Source organism: Oryctolagus cuniculus, chromosome 6 (assembly GCF_964237555.1).
Source record: "Oryctolagus cuniculus chromosome 6, mOryCun1.1, whole genome shotgun sequence".
NCBI lineage: Eukaryota > Metazoa > Chordata > Mammalia > Lagomorpha > Leporidae > Oryctolagus > Oryctolagus cuniculus.
In genome coordinates, this window is record NC_091437.1 from 2,130,442 (window position 1) to 2,141,337 (window position 10,896).

Sequence of the window (10,896 nt, forward strand, 5' to 3'; positions counted from 1 at the left end):
CTTCCGGGGGGCTGAGTTAACCACTTCTGGCCAGCACCACACTGCCTGTGCCTCATTCTCTCTCCCTCACAAACACAGGGTGGGGTTGTCCACACGGGAATGCACACACGTGTGAGCCTCCAGCCATCTCACATGTGACAACGCCACACTCCTCACTGCTGTGTTTATCTGTCAAGTACATGCTGATGGGTAAGGTGCTGCTTGCTATTTTGGGTGAACTAATGCAGGTTTATAAACTTCCTTAGCTGGAATTTCCCAGATAGTAAATACTGACAGGGGGAGGCACGTAAACCAGAGTTCTCTGGACTCCTCAGTAATGTGGGAGACCTGAGTCCTACAGGGCCCTGGGATCCCGAAGTCTGAGAACTGCTGGGGAGCGCCAGGTGCTGCTCCCAGGGGAGGCGTGGGCACAGCAGAGAGACCCCTCTGGGGGTACCTGATCCCCTAACGCAGCACCTGGACCCCCTAAGTCCTGCTGCACCCTGACTCCAGTTCCTGCTGAGGAGCAGCGTGGAACAGCCAGTGATGACTCAAGGACTAGAATTCCTCCTGCACCACCACGGGGAGACCTAGATGCTCCCAGTCCTGCCTGGCCTGGCCCCGCCTCTGCTGTTGGGGAATGTGGGCATGAACAGGCAAATGGAAGACTTCTCTCTGGCTCTGTGTCGCCTGAGATAAAATGAAAATACATGAATACTAAATGCATCCCCCCACAGCCTCCCTGTCTGTCCCTGCTGGCAGTGCTGTCTGCCCTGCAGTTCTCACGCCCCTCTGTCAATCAGGTGTGAGTGTCATTCAGATGTGATAGGAGGGCCTGGCCTGCAGGTGGCCCCCAAGGGCAGGGAGCACAGGTGGCCCAGCAAGGGGACCATGGGGCTGGCACCCACCTGGGGGGAGGCAGCTGGTACAATTGCAGGGTCCTCCATTCCAGCACTTGCTTTTAAACCAGGCTGTTTGCCCAGCAGCTTCCCGGACATAAAAGCCCAGAGGCGTAGGCAACAGTGAGCAGTCGATTGCGGAGCAGGCCATGTCATAGAAACGTGTGGGAGGTGAGGCTGCACAGAGACAAACACAGACTGTTAGTCCCTGGGGAGGAGAGGCCGTGGGGACCTGGGACCCTGAAGAGCAGCGGCTTCTGGCCAGCGCACACACGCTCCCCTCAGCGCAGTGCAGGTTTGGACGCAGCGGCGAGGGTTCCTGGGAAGAGAAAGCTGCTGCTCCATCAGCCACACCTGTGCAGCAGGGGAGCAGCAGAAATGCAGGCCAGACCCGGGAGAGGGCGGGGCCTAGAAGTGGGCAGTCCAAGTGACCGCCTGGAGACCACCCAGCTGGCACTGTGGCATAAGGAGTAAAGCCGCTGGCTGCAATGCCAGCATCCCCTATGGGCACCAGTACGAGTCTCAGCCACTTCACTTCATATTCAGCTCTCTGCTATGGCCTGGGAAAGCAGTAGAAGATGGCCCAGGTCCTTGGGCTCCTGCACCCACGTGGGAGACCCAGAAGAAGCTCCTGGCTCCTGGCTTCAGATCAGCCCAGCTGCCGCCATTGCGGTGAATTGGGGAGTGAATCATGGATGAAAGACTCTCTCTCTCTCTCTCTCCCTCTGTCTCTCTTCCCCCCCTTTCTTTCTCTCTCTTTCTTCTCTCTGTGTAACTCTGACTTTGAAATAAATAAATACATAATTTTTTAAAAAATGAGAATAATCAAGCCAATTTGCTGCACCTTGTCTGCAAACCCATGTGCTTCTGCCTGAAAACTGGACCCAGACCCAGCCAAGCTCCTGGGCCAGAACTGTCCAGATTGGTGCCCACTAGCCATAAATACCCACTTAAATGTAAACCTAGGGCCGGCGCTGGGGCTCACTGGGCTAATCCTCCGCCTGCAGTGCCGGAATCCAATATGGGTGCCGGGTTTCTAGTACCGTTTACTCCTCTTCCAGTCCAGTGCTCTGTTGTGGCCCTGGGAGGAAGTGGAGGATGGCCCAAGTGCTTGGGCGCCTGCACCCCATGGGAGACCAGGAGAAGCACCTGGCTCCTGGATTTGATTTGGCGTAGCCCTGGACGTGGTGGCCATTTGGGCGGTGAATCAACAGAAGGAAGACCTTTCTCTCTGTCTCTCCCTCTCACTGTCTGTAACTCTGTCAAATAAATAAATAAAAATACTTTTAAAAAAAAGTAAAGCTAGGGACCTGCACTGTGACACAGCTGGTTAAGCCGCTGCTTGCAATGCTTGCATCCCATGTAGGAACCAGTCCACGTCCTGGCTGCTCCACTTCCAATCCAGCTCCCTGCTAACTCACATGGGAGAGCAGCTTGGGCCCTTGCACCCACGGGGGAGACCCAAGTGCAGCTCCTGGCTCCTGGCTTTGGCCTGGCCCAGCCCCAGCAGTTTCAGACATTCGGGGAGTGAACCAGCAGATGGATGGAATGTCTCTCTCTCTCTGTCTCTCACTCCCTCTCAGTAATTCTGCCTTTCAAATAAATAAGTCCTTTAAAAAAAAAAGTAAATTTAGATGAATCAAACTAAAATATAAAATTAAGTTCCTCGGTCATACTAGCCGCATGTGCAGCAACGCTCAGGAGCCGCACGTGGACACTGTACAGGATGGCACTGATGTAGATGTTTCCATGGTTACAGACAGTACTGCTGACGGCCCTGGGCCAGTGGGTAGAAACACCAAGAACAGGAGAACAACTGAATGACAGCACAGGATGCAACCAGCCAGAGTCAGAGCAGGGCGGCTGCGGACGGATGCACCCATTTCTGCCACACATCCTGGGACGGAACCAAGAATGGAACAGGAGATGTTACAAAAATCAATCCCAACAGCAAATGGCAATGCGGAGACCTAGCCTGCATATTAATCACAGCATCACTGTATCTTTCAAAAAAACCCAGAGTCTTTTTTTTTTTTTTTTTTTTTTTTTTTTTTTTTTTTTTGACAGGCAGAGTGGACAGTGAGAGAGAGAGACAGAGAGAAAGGTCTTCCTTTGCCGTTGGTTCACCCTCCAATGGCCGCCCCGGCCGGCGCACCGCGCTGATCCGATGGCAGGAGCCAGGAGCCAGGTGCTTTTCCTGGTCTCCTATGGGGTGCAGGGCCCAAGCACCTGGGCCATCCTCCACTGCACTCCCTGGCCACAGCAGAGAGCTGGCCTGGAAGAGGGGCAACCGGGACAGAATCCGGCGCCCCGACCGGGACTAGAACCCGGTGTGCCGGCGCCGCTAGGTGGAGGATTAGCCTAGTGAGCCGCGGCGCCGGCCAAAAAACCCAGAGTCTTAAGATGGTCCAAGGGTTAGAAAAATGACAGTGTTACAGTTAATGTCTTAGCTATGATAACGGAATATTAGTTATGTCTATTTAAAAGCTCTTATCAGAGCTTTTAAGTATCTATAGGGAAAGTATAAGTAAAGTGAAGTATCTATAGGGAAAATGACCACACACACAGACACACAGACATACACACATGCACACGAGGGCACTTCACAAAACGCATTGAGAAATGGAATTAAAATATTAGTTACTTCAATGCAGAAAAAATTTAAATCCTTGCAACAATGGGTCTTCTAAACTTTATGAAAATTGTGTAATCTGAAAAAATTATGCATGGATTTCAGATCATGTACATATTTACTTTAACACATTACAGTAAAGTAACAGTGTCGGTCATTGCTGACATGGACAAGGGGCACGCACAGTCCCTGCGCTCTTCTGCCTGCTGTTGTCTGGTGTGGAAATGTCCGAGGTGAGAAGTGTGGAGGAACTCACCAGGCAGGAGCTGCCCCGCGGTGAGGCAGTGGAACAGGGCGATGCAGGCCCGGGCAGAGTGGCCGCCTGAGTCGCCTTTGCTTCCACAGCCCCGAGAAGGCTCCGGAATGAGCCCTGCCTGACCCGTCTCCCCTTGGCCAGGAGCTGCTCCACGACCCCCAGCCCTGGCCCAGCCCAGCCTCATCTCAGGCCTCCCTCCCAGCCTGGCCGCCCTCTCCAGCCCTGCTGGGGGCCAGTCCCAGGGTGGGGGGGCACTCAGCCCAGGCTGACCTGAAGGCCAGCCGGCACAGGAAGCAATGCAGCTGGTATAGGTGTCACCAGGACATGGAGAGACATCGTTGCAGTCACAGGGGGCATCAAATGAGGAGCACTGCGGACAGTCCAGGGACCCTGCGGAGACAAAAGAGCCCACGTGGCTCCACATCTGGTGACACAGAGCAGAGACCACGCCCACCTCAGGGTGAAGGAGGATGACGTCCCCGCCTTCTGCGGACCCACAAGACAAGGAGCTGCCCATCTGTTCACCATCCCACAGTCGGGGCCGCTCCGAAGGCAGGGAGCACAGAGGAGCCTCGCGCACTCCACGGGCCACTGCCTGAGAGGGCCGGGCACCCAGGCAAGGTCCTGGCGACGCCCACCAACTGCTGCCATCCACCCGACACCCACCCCCTCCTGTCATCTCCCCAACCCCCACCCCCTCTGTCATCCCCCCGATGCCCACCCCCTCCTGTCTCCCGCACTGCGGCCCCCACAGCTTCTCTCACCTCCGGGGGCCACAGCGAGCGCTGCGAGGAGACCGAGGACCAGGATGCCCTTCATGGTGCTGGAGCTGAGCCTCCTGAGGGCGGGGCCACGAGCCTGGAGCCTGGAGGGACAGGGGAGGCAGCCGGGGCTGGCGGGGGCCTGTCGCCCTCAGGGGTGCAGACAGGAGCACAGAGCCCGACACCCATCCACCCTGCTCTCACGTGCGCCGGGAGCTCCCGGCCTCCACAGCTGCTGAGGCATCGCGTCCGTGTGAGACCCAGCCGGGGCACGGCCCGTGGAGCCACTCGGGTGTGACGTGGGCAGGCGACTGACCCCTGGCCCTGTCCTCAGGGTCTGTCTTCAGCTGGGATCTCCCCACTGCACTCACTCGGCACTCAGCAGCTCTGTCCCCACCACCACAGGCACCCACCTCCTGAGCACTGACTGCTTCCAACACGAGACACCCACCCCCTCCTGACACCCACCTGTCCACCCCCTCCTGACACCCACCCGACGCCCACCACCTCCTTCATCCACCCGACACCCACCACCTCCTTCATCCACCTGACGCCCACCCCTCCTGTCACCCACCTGACACCCACCCCTCCTGTCATCCACCCGACGCCCACCCCCTCCTGACACCCACCCGACACCCACCACCTCCTTCATCCACCTGACACCCACCCCCTCCTGTCACCCACCCGACACCCCTACCTCCTGTCACCCACCCTGCATGTGATACCTTATGTAATTCACCCACAGGAGCAGGCAGGGACTTATGCTCATCAGGGCAGAAATCAAACCCGAGGAGCATCACTAAGACACTCCAAGATCTGGCCCAGGTCCCTCACTGGGACCCCACACCGTCTCCAGCAGAGGGCAGCTGCCAGATCCAGGCCAGGTCACAGGCGGCTGCACAGCTGGGTCCCAGGCCCCACTCAAGCGGCCTGGGCGTCAGAGCAGCGGGGAGAGCAGGCGGCCGGCCCTGCAGTGATCTGCCTCGTTACCCATTTACCCCAAGAACTAGGACCACAGCACCACAGAGCTATTCAAGGTTAAGTTCATCGACACTACATGTCATATCCACACATGCTACATCCATCCACACACATACCACAAATGGGCAGCACACGTGGCACATATGGATAGCACACACAGATGGAATACACAAGTGGCACACATGCACAGTTAATGACAACAAACGCCCCAGCCCACACCCTCCCGCCCCTCCAGTTCCCACTCTCCTGAGCTGCTAACAGCAGAGCACAGGCCAGAACACAAGCCATGAGAATGACCAGTCTGGGCACAGCCAGACAGGACCTGAGCCGGCCCTGGGTGCCCATCCTGGGTCTCAGCTTCCCTCAGGCTCAGCCCCAGCCATGCAGCCCCCACCTGCTGATCTAGCCAGAGACACTCCCGGGCCAGGTGAGTCTGTGGAGGTACAGGGGTGTGAGGACCTTATATAGCCAGTGGCCACAGTCAGGAAGGGCGCTGCCTTCTGGGGAGGGGCCTCTCCCATCCAGACTGTGCCCTGCCCACCTGAAGGGACATGAGCAGCTTAACCCTTTGCCAGCTGTGTCCTGTGCCCTCGGAGACCTGAGAGCAGAGGGATTCCAGCAACACTCGTCAAAGCCGGATATGACCAACGGGCCAGGGAGCAGGTGTGAGGCTGGCAGCACCCACTGTGTGCTGTGGCCCAGGAAGCGGTCCCACAGCCAGTTCAGGCCTCCCAGAGCAGCCCCAGGTACAGGAGAGAAACGTGGGAGGGTCCCAGTGTCACCCACAGGGGCAGGCTGGAACTCAGAACCCAGCTCCAGAGCGGGTCAGGTCCCCTGGGGCAGGAGTCCTCCCCTCTCTGGTTCAGGGTCAGCGCCCCCCCAGGGGTCCCACAAGCCCACTGTGGAGCTGACAGCCCCAGGAGGCGGGACTGAAGGACAGGCTGACGGGGTTATCACTGGGCTCAACACAAACATGCCCCAGATCAGCAGGGAGTCCGGCTCTGCACCCGTCAGTGCCTGGCCCACCCCGTCCCGTGCTCTCTGGGCCCGAGCTCCTGCTCCGTGAACGCAACACCAGGCACTACAGAGACCTGCTGAGAGTTTCTCTCTCCTGAATTCCCGTCCCGTTCCACCAGGGCTTCCCAAGGTGACCTTTCAATAGCGGCACGTGGAGCTGCTCCCAGGTGGGGCCCCGGGGACCACTGGTCACCAGGGACACTGAGGACTCTGGAAGCCTGGACCCCCTCCCCAGAGGGCCTGGGAACAGTGCAGATGAGGATGGCGGCCCCCCCACCCAGAACACAGGCCAGGGAGGCCCCGTGGTCACCCTTCCCCCACAGAGCCTCGGGCACCTGGCATCAGATCCACTACCTGCTGTCCTGGCAGCGGCTTGACCACAGCAAGCCGGCACTCAGTTGGGTCAGAGTCCGCCTGGGAGTGAGCCTGGAGCCACGGTGGGGAGTGGGCTTGTCCAGCAGAGTCCATACATGGTGGTCAGGGGAGTCTACCCCATTTCAGAGATACACGGAGAGGGTGCAGGGTGGGGTGGGGTGCCCAGAGGAGGAATCCCGCCTGCAGCAGGGGTCCAGGCCCAGATCTCACTCAAGGTCCCATGGCCGACATGCAGCCTGCCCACATGCTGCTGGGTTTCCTCTGGAAACTTCCATTCAGGGGCTCATTCCTCCAGCTCAGCAACATAAGATCCGGCTACAGTGCAGTTACGGTGCCTGAGACTCCCGACCCGGCCACACCAAGGAGTAAATGTGCGCGCCTGACACACAAGCTTGCAGCAGTGCCCGGCTGTACAAGGTGCCTGCCTGTCCTGGCTCAGTGTCCAACTGTACAAGGGGTTGGCCTGTCCCGGGCTCATTGTCCAGCTGTACAACGTGTTTGCCTGTCCCAGCTTAGGGCCCGGCTATACAAGGTGCCTGACCCAGGCTCAGTACACCCTGTACAACTCATGGGTCTGTCCTGGGCTCAGTGCACCTGTGTCAGGCTCAGTGCCCAGCTATAGAAGGTTTGCACCTGTCCTGGTCAGTGTCCGGCTGCACGTGGTACCTGCCTGTCCCTGGCTCAGTGCACCTGTCCCTGGCTCAGTTTAAAGCTGTAAAGGTGAGTGCCTGATCCTGGCTCAGTGCAAAGCTGTACAAGGTGAGGGACCATCCCTGGCTCAGTGCACCTGTCCCGGGCTCAGTGCACGCCTGTCTTGGCTCAGTGCCCGGCTGTACAAGGTGTAGGCCTGTAATAGACCCCCATTCTTCACACAGGATTTGCACCACCACCCACCTCTGAAGCGCTGTTCTGACTGGGAAGGCACACGGCCTGCAGCCATCAGTCACTCGGGGCTCCACGAACACTGCTTACCCCTGCCACAGCCCCCGCTCCTGAGCCCTGGGCTCCTGCACAGCTGCACAGGGCCTGGTGGAGGGACAGGACTGAGGGGATTAAAGCCAGGGACACGCAATGAGGGCTGCACCAGGAACCTGTGGGTCTCCCCACTCACTGTCCAGAGAGAGAAACGAGGCCAGCACCCAGCCCCCCCACCAGCCCTGGCCTGGCTCTGGGACACAGCCTCACCTCGGGCAGGTGGACATGTCTGCACTCAGTGTACTGACCCAAGAGCAAGTGACGGCTTCCACAGCCAATGCGCTGCACAGACTCAGGGTGTTGGGGCTGCTTGGCCACTTGAAGAAGTTGAACCAAAACATCCACTTGAAGTCTTGCAACTGCCCCATTCCTTGGAGCAAGCCATTTTAGACGAAAAAAAAAGAAAAATTAAGAAGAAAGGATACGATGTTCTTTGCGCAGCACAAGGAAATTCTGCTGTGAGGATTGTTGGCCAGGTCATGGTCACGGTCCCATCAGCTGGGCTTCTTTGGTGGCAGCCACAGGTGTGGTGACCACGCGAGTTCATCTCAGAAGATGTTTGACACAGCAATTTCCCAAATTCTCCCGGCTGCAAGCACACAGCAGGGTTGGAGAACGGCTGCACCCCTCACTGTCTGTGCGACCTGCTGCCGCGGAGCTGCACCCAGGCTGCGGAGGGCGGCAGGGCAGCAGATGTGCCAGCCTCACTCCCGACTCTGCCAGAACAAATGGACAGCAGCACTCAGGAAATGAGGTCATGGCGGAGGCGATGCCATCCACGCTGTGTGACACAGTCACAGCTGGAGGAGGGGACTCCACACAGCGGGAATCCCCTGACTGACCTGAGCCATCTCTCTGCTGTTTTTATTAGGGTTAACAATGACATAGACATTGGGTTTGGTGTAGGAATCATGGGCATCCATGTAGGTGAATTTGTTGTTCCTTGTAAAAAAAAAAAAAAAAAAAAAAAAAAAAAAGACTTATAGGAGGTGACTGGAGAAATAAGAGGGAATCTCCTAAAATCTGTCCAGAGCACAATGCCATGAGGACCATGAGTGATGAGGAGTGGCTCCCACAGCCCTCCTTTACACACAGGAGTGTGCGATGAGAACGGTAGGTGCGTAGTTAATATCACAGCAAGTGGATGGGTGGACAGCACTGCCGTTCTGACAAAGGTTAGGACGTCACACCCCTGCTTGGACACGTAGAACACAGGGACAGGAACTCTTACATCAGGCATGGAATAGGTCCTGTAAACATGGCTGTGGGAGTGTGATTTACCTGAGAAACATAGGATATAATCATTGGAACTCTCTAACAGATACAACCTTGAAAATAAATCCATTAACCTTTAGAACCTTGGACTTTTTATCTAGCACTTTTAAGTAAGTTAAGCAAGTTTCATAGAGCTGACACATCCATTATCAACGAAAAAGATTAATGGAAGGTTACAACGATGCCAGGGAAGGAAAATGAAGCAAAACAAGATAACAGAGAAAGGTTATGCACAGATGGTCCCTGTGATGTGTTCTTTCTCAGAGAGAATGGAGGCTTAGGAGGAAGAAAGCTTAATGAGAACTATGTGTAAAGAGATTGTAAAATAAAGCTATGAGAAGGAACAGCAGAACGAGGCCTCCCCTTGCTCCTTACACCGCGTCTCCCGTCTCTTTCTTCACCAACGCCTCCCCTCCTCAGGACCCCCGGACCTGCCGAAGCTGCACCGCGGCGGTGTCAGGGAAAGGCAGGTCAAAACCACAGTTCAGGACGGCCATTCTCGGGTCGGTGTGATGGCGCGGCAGGCTAAGCCTCTGCTTGCAATGTGGGCACCCACGGTGCAGCACTAGCTGAGCCCCAACTGTTCAGTTAGGATCCAGCTCCCTGCTGATGGCCTAGGAAAGCAGTGAGGATGACCCAAGTGCTTGGTCCCTGCCACCCACATGGGAGACCCAGATTGCCCTAGCTACTGTGGCATTAGTGGAGTGAACCAGTGGATAGAAGATCTCTCTCTCTGCATCCATGGTCCTGTGTGTGTGTGTGTGTGTGTGTGTGTCTATTGCACTCTGCCTTTCAAATAAATAATCTTTAAAAAGGATGGCTAGGGGCCAGTACTGTGGCACAGTAGGCTAAACCTCTGCCTGCGTGTGGCACCAGCATCCCATATGTGCACCAGTTTGTGTCCCTGGCCACTCCTCTTCCACTCCAGCTCTCTACTGTGGCCAGCAGTAGAAGAAGGCCCGAGTTCTTGGGGTCCTGCACCCATGTGGGAGATCTGGAAAGAGCTCCTGGCTCCTGGCTTCAGGTCAGCTGACCTCTGGCTATTGTGGCCACTAGGGAGTGAACCAGTGGATGGAAGATCTCTCTGTCTCTCTCTCTGCCTCTCCTTCTCTCTCTGTGTACTCTGACTTTAAAATAAATAAATAAACCTTTTTTAAAAAAATGATCTTCACCAATCCAACTTAAGACATTTATGGAAAATGTTAATAAAATGGGGCAGGTCTTATCTGTGCCATGATGTACGTCGTGAACACCATCCTAGGCTCTGGCCCTGCTGCCATTGCTAGAAGCCAGGTGACCAGATGGCCCAACCACAGGTGTCAGCGCCCCCACTCTAGTGGGATTTGCTTCTCCTATATCCCTGCCCCCCATAAAGGTATAGTAGGACCTGCTGCTCAAACGCGTGCTCTCTCTGGATCTTTCCACCTCCCCCTCTCTTATTCTCTCACCCTCCCCACACCCATTGGGCTTCCCCCACTTGACAACAAACCTTTCCCTTAACCCCAGTGCCTGGTGTGTTTTGTGGGGCCTCACAGACGCCCACAGGTAACAACACACACTGGAGACACACGGAAGCTCTCAGTACCAAGGAGGCTGTGATCCTCGGGACAGCGGCACAGCGAGTTACAGAAGACGCCGAAGTCTCAGGGCCGTAGACACCAGCTGCACAGGGGGCTTGTGTTCTCCAAATCATGTGGCCTCCATGGCGCTCAGGGATGAGATTACAAAGGGAAAAACCACATCTGC

The 10,896-nt window shown here is 56.4% G+C and overlaps 1 long non-coding RNA gene across 1 annotated transcript; it reads right to left on the reverse strand.

The window, feature by feature from the left end:
- Positions 1 to 935: 935 nt before the first annotated feature.
- LOC127486807 (uncharacterized) lies at positions 936 to 5,277 on the reverse strand. The gene is made up of 4 exons (XR_011389409.1): positions 5,253 to 5,277; positions 4,531 to 4,631; positions 4,037 to 4,156; positions 936 to 1,055 (listed from the first exon to the last, which is right to left on the reverse strand). It is a non-coding gene; the product is annotated as an uncharacterized lncRNA (long non-coding RNA).
- Between the last annotated feature and the right edge of the window lie 5,619 nt (positions 5,278 to 10,896).